Source organism: Zea mays, chromosome 3, assembly GCF_902167145.1.
Source record: "Zea mays cultivar B73 chromosome 3, Zm-B73-REFERENCE-NAM-5.0, whole genome shotgun sequence".
In the NCBI taxonomy this organism is placed as follows: Eukaryota; Viridiplantae; Streptophyta; class Magnoliopsida; order Poales; family Poaceae; genus Zea; species Zea mays.
In genome coordinates this window covers 107531634-107537463 of record NC_050098.1, presented here as the reverse complement: position 1 = coordinate 107537463, position 5830 = coordinate 107531634, and positions in this window count along the sequence as shown.

Here is a 5830-nt window from a genome sequence, read left to right as displayed (position 1 = left end):
AAGTATATTTTAAATATTGCAAAAATTATAATAAATATAATAATAATATTTATAATTAGAATACGATATATTTATATTTTAGAACAAAGTCTATAATTTTAATAAATTGGGTTTCGAATAGTGGACTCTATAAATAAAATCATCAATCAATTATTAGCAAACAAAAAAATCATTCTCCAAAAGTAAATAAAATCAAGCATTTGATTCCAAAATTTTGATTTACTCCCTAGTAAGTTTAACGACTAGTAATGTATTATTTTTAATTGATGGATTTGAGGTGTTACAGGACCAGAACTGACGAAATTTTTACAGAAGAAGGATCAACCCTCAGCCGTAAAGGAGAAGACTGAGGGTTAAAAAAAGCGAAGGATCGTTAATGTTAGGCCAGCCATTGAACGAACACCACCGTTGGCCTCGGCATCTAGAATAGCATCTATTGCAAATGCCGAGGCCACTGCCGAAGCTGCCAATCTTGAAAGTACACTGTCAGGAATTGACAAACTTCTTTCAGATATGGCTGCAGAAGAGGCAGCTGCGGCTGCAGAGAAGGTCATGGCCACAGTGCCTGACAAAGGAAAAAAGATTGCTGATGCTGCTTCAGAATAAAGGGACTTTGACCTTTGGAACTTGGTGGGTCAAGAATTGTCCGAGGCTGAGAAGAAGGAGCTGCAGGAATATGGGATATCCTGTGGCTACCAGCCAGGAGCTATGCTCTTTGGTGGAATTAATGAAGGAGCCTTAGGATGTATTCGCGATCGCACCGGGGCAAAAATAATCGGCACTCTATCAAAGAGTGTCGGTTTCTCGAAGCTTGAGGCTGATATAAGCGGCTACCGGCGGCAACATATCGTCGGAAGTCTGTTTTACTCCAATTTCAAGGTAAGATTCTTTTTACCTAGATTTCTGTTATCTTTGTGATGAATCAAAATTTTCTGACGTTAGCTTATTTCCACAGAGTATGTTGCTAAGTAAAGCATTGAGGATGCAACAAGACCTCAAGGACAGGAAAAATGAAATCATAATCGAGGGCTTGGAGAGTAAAATTAAGGATTACGAAGCTTCTCTAGAGAAGAAGAACTTCCTGCTTCAAGCAACAGAGGGTTCGCTTGCAGAGATTCAAGTTGAAAATGCTAGATTAAGCGAGGAGCTTCTCCAAAGTCAAACAACCTTAAAAGAAAAATCAGAGAGCTTCGAACAAGAGAAGAAAGAACTGCAAGCAAAATATGAAGCCGAAGCTGATAAAAATACAAAGCTGCAGAAATCTTTGAAGGACCTTCAGAATACATGCTTGGAATTTGGCAACCGCTGCGTGCAACGGTTAAAGAGGGTCTTCAGTTCGGTTGGGGCCAGTTCTGAAGATATTGCCCCTTCGGCTGAAGACATATCAAATACCTTCAAACATATTGAAAATGAAGTTGATGCACTCGATGAAGTGATAGCTGGGCATGGTGACTTTTGTGCTTTGCTAGCTTCTCGCGGCAAAGCTACTGCATTCTTGAAGGCCAGATGCATGCAAGCGAAGACAGTAAACAGACCAACCTTCAGCCTATCGCCGTCAGATTTGATTGATATTCCTAGTGAAGCCCAAAGTATCGGAAATAGATTCATCACTCAAATTTGGGCTAAAGGCAGACGAGAGTTGGCCGGAGACGAAGCTCGAAATCTTCTTAAATCAGTAAGAAACTTTTACTTGTTGTCTGCCTTGATTTTTATTATCACTTTTACCTTATACTATCATTTGTCTGCAGGATGGTGGTGCTGAAGGTTGATAGTCCAAAGCACATTCTGAAGGTTGCTGAGATGAAGCTTCCCTTTAAGCCTTCCTGTATAGAGCTTAGGAAATATTTGCATTATCTTTGCAAAAAATTGTAATCGAGAATTAAACTCAGTACTATGTATATTTGTCCATACCTTGTAATATATTTTTACCTTTTCATCCATGTACGAATTTCTTTGCTGTGGACGAAATTCGTGTCTTTTGAGCCGAAGGCGAAAAACACCTTCCCTTCTTTTCGTACACATCGAAGCATTTCCTTACATAAAATGCTTGTATGTTTGGAACGAAGCTTCTTCGTGTTTATCGAAGCACTTTATCGTTGAAGCTGGAGTATTTCTGTTCATGCTTTATGTCATGATGCTGATGATCCTACGAATGTCTAAATGAATGTCTGTATGAATGCAATGAATGATGTAATGTAATATGCAAATGAACGTCGCAAACGCACACGAAACCACACCCAAACTCTGCATCCCCTTAGGAACGACTTTGGAGTCTTTAAGCTCTGCATTCCCTTAGGAACGACTTTAGAGCTTCTTCACCTTCTATTTCAGTGGCATTTAAGCTCTGCATCCCCTTAGGAACGACTTTGGAGCTTCTTCACCTTTTATTTTGGTAGTATTTGGCTCTACATTCCCTTAGGAACAACTTTTGAGCTTCGGAACTTACAATGCGCTCCCTTAGGAACGGCTTTTGCAGCTTCGGAACTTACGCTGCGCTCCTTTAGGAATGACTATTGCAGCTTCGTCAGCCTCGGAGTAATTATAGCTCTGCATCCCCTTAGGGATGTCTTTTGAGCTTTTCCCTATTCTCTTTTGCACTCGATGGTGCAGGTTCTGATATTACATGTTACATCTTTGGGGGATTTTGGCCCTTATATTGCATGGGGCTAAATAAGAATGAAAATTACAAACTATGGCCCCATTAAAAACCTTTCTCCCCTCCTGAAAGGAAAAGGGTGCCATAGGAAAAATAGAAAAGATTACACCAATTACACATAATACCGCCGAAGCTCATCCGCATTCCAAGATCTGGGTATGTCATTGCCGTCCATATCCTTCAATCTGTAAGAACCGGGTCTTGACGAAGATACTACTAGAAAAGGACCTTCCCATTTTAGCTGTAACTTGCCCACTGTATCTGGGTTGGCTACTCTCCGAAGCACCAAATGACCTGCCTTGATATTTTTCAATAGAACTTTCCTATCACGCCATTTTATTGTTTTGGCCTGATACTTATTAATGTGTTCTATGGCCTGCAGTCTAGTCCCTTCTATAGTGTCTTTTGTTATTTGAGAATCATCTTCGTCCTCCGTTGAAGCTATGGTTCTTATTGATCCTGTTTTTGCTTCTTCTGGTGTTATTGCTTCGTCACTGAACAAGAGCTTGAAAGGTGTAAAACATGTTGAACTTGAGACAGTTGTGTTATGGCTGAAAGGGAAATAGGCTTACACCTTTTCCTAAATTGATTTTGGTGGTTGAATTGCCCAACACAAATAATTGGACTAACTAGTTTGCTCTAGTCTATAAGTTTTACAGGTGCCAAAGGTTCACAACAAGCCAATAAAAATACCAAAGATGGGTTCAAATAAAGAGAGCTAAAGACATCCCAAAGGCACCCTGGTCTGGCGCACCGGACAGTGTCCGGTGCACCAGGGAACTTGACGATGAACTCACTACCTTCAGGAAAATGGGAGGCCACTCCGCTATAATTTACCGGACTGTCCGGTGAAGCACCAGACTGTCCGGTGTGCCAGCGGAGCAACGGCTACTTCGCGCCAACGGTCGACTGCAACCGCATTGAATGCGCTACAATGCGCGCCAGAATCAGAGCATGCGCAGAAGGGGCACCGGACAGTCTACAGGACCTATCCGGTGCACCACCGGACAGCCCAGAGGCACCACCAGTCAGAGCTCCAACGGTCAGAACCCAACGGCCGGCTGACGTGGCTGGCGCACCGGACAATGTCCGGTGCGCCATGCGACAGACAGCCTCCCAACGACCACTTTTGGTGGTTGGGGCTATAAATACCCCAACCACCCCACCATTCATTGCATCCAAGTTTTCCAACTTCCTACACCTTACAAGAGCTATAGCATTCAATACAAAGACACACCAAAGAAATCAAATCCTCTCCCAAGTCCTTAGTTCATTCCAAATGAAATAGTGACTAGAGAGAGAGTGACTTGTGTCCATTTGAGCTCTTGCGCTTGGATTGCTTCTTTTTCTCATTCCTTCTTGTGATCAACTCAATTGTAACCGAGGCAAGAGACACCAATTGTGTGGTGGTCCTTGCGGAGACTTTGTGTCCCGTTTGATTGAGAAGAGAAGCTCACTCGGTCTAAGTGACCGTTTGAGAGAGGGAAAGGGTTGAAAGAGACCCGGTCTTTGTGACCACCTCAACGGGGAGTAGGTTTGCAAGAACCAAACCTCGGTAAAACAAATCCTTGTGTCTCACTCTTCATTTGCTTGCGATTTGTTTTTCACCCTCTCTCTCGAACTCGTTTATATTTCTAACGCTAACCCGGCTTGTAGTTGTGCTTAAGTGTATAAATTTCAGATTCGCCCTATCCCCCCCCTCTAGGCAACTTTCAATGGCTCCACACCATTTTGATCAACTCATCTGGCCACTTTCCTCTAGGTTGATTGAAGATTAACTTCATTATTCCTGTCATTATAATTCCATTTGCTCTCTCTACTAACCCATTTGATTCTGGATGCCTTACTGATGCAAAATGAATTTTTGTACCAATTCAGTCACAAAAATCTTTGAACTTTTCAGCATCAAATTGAGTTCCATTGTCAATGGTTATTACCTTCGGCACGCCGAAGCGACAAACAATATTCTGCCAAAAGAATTTCTATACTGTGGCTGAAGTTATTGTGGCTAAGGGCTTTGCTTCGATCCACTTAGAGAAATATTCCACTGCCACGACGACATATTTCAAATTTCCTTGTGCTGGTGGAAGTGGACCTATCAAATCCAGACCCCACCTTTGCAGTGGCCAAGTTGGCAGTATTAGCTGGGTTAAAGACGAAGGTTGTTTCTAGTCTTTGCACATCTTTGGCAATTTTCACATTTTTTGAACCAAGTCTGCTGCATCCGAAGCTGCCTTCGGCCATTAAAATCCTTGTCTGAAAACCTTCCCCAGCAAAGGCCTAGACCCAATATGAGACCCACATAATCCTGCATGTATTTCCTTCATCAATTCTTGACCTTCGGTTATGGACAAACACTTGAGTAATGGAGAGCACACTCCATATTTATATAACTCCCCTTCTATAGTTACATATGGTCTTGTTCTTGCTTCCATTCTTTTATTATAAACTTCGTCATCAGAAAGACAGTTGCCTTGGAGGAAAGATATAATCTCAGTCCTCCAATCTTCACTATGTACAGGTGATATTGCAAGCACTGCTCTCTCCATAAGTTCGATTGAAGGTGCTTTTATTGTTTCAAAGAATACTTCCGAAGGCAAAGGGAGCCCCTGTGCCGCTGACTTAGCTAGCAAATCTGCATGCTCATTTTCCCCCCTTGGGATATTTTTTACAGAAAATCCTTCAAAAGAAGCTTCCAATCTTCGGACTGCATCCAAATATTTTTCAAGCTTCGGATCCCTTGCCTTGCTACTTTTGTCTATATGGCCAGAAATAACTTGAGAATCAGTTTTGAGGATTGCCCTTCTTATTCCCATTGCCTTTAGCTTCCGAAGCCTTAAAAGAAGAGCTTCGTACTCGGCAATGTTATTTGTACAACTAAATTCCATCTTTACTGCATAACATGTCCTGACTTTAGACGGTGCTACTAGTACAGTGGCCGCTCCTGCGCCGAAGGTTCCCCAAGAGCTGTCACAGAATATCGTCCAGGCTTTGGCATCTTTTATTGCTTCTTCTCCCTGAGCCCCTGGCGTCCAATCAGCAATGAAATTTGCTAACGCCTGAGATTGAATTGAGGATCTGTGTACATAATCAATGTTGAATTCATTAAGCTCCGTAGCCCATTTTCCAATCCTTCCTGTAGCTTCTCTGTTTCTCATTATATCCTTCATAGGT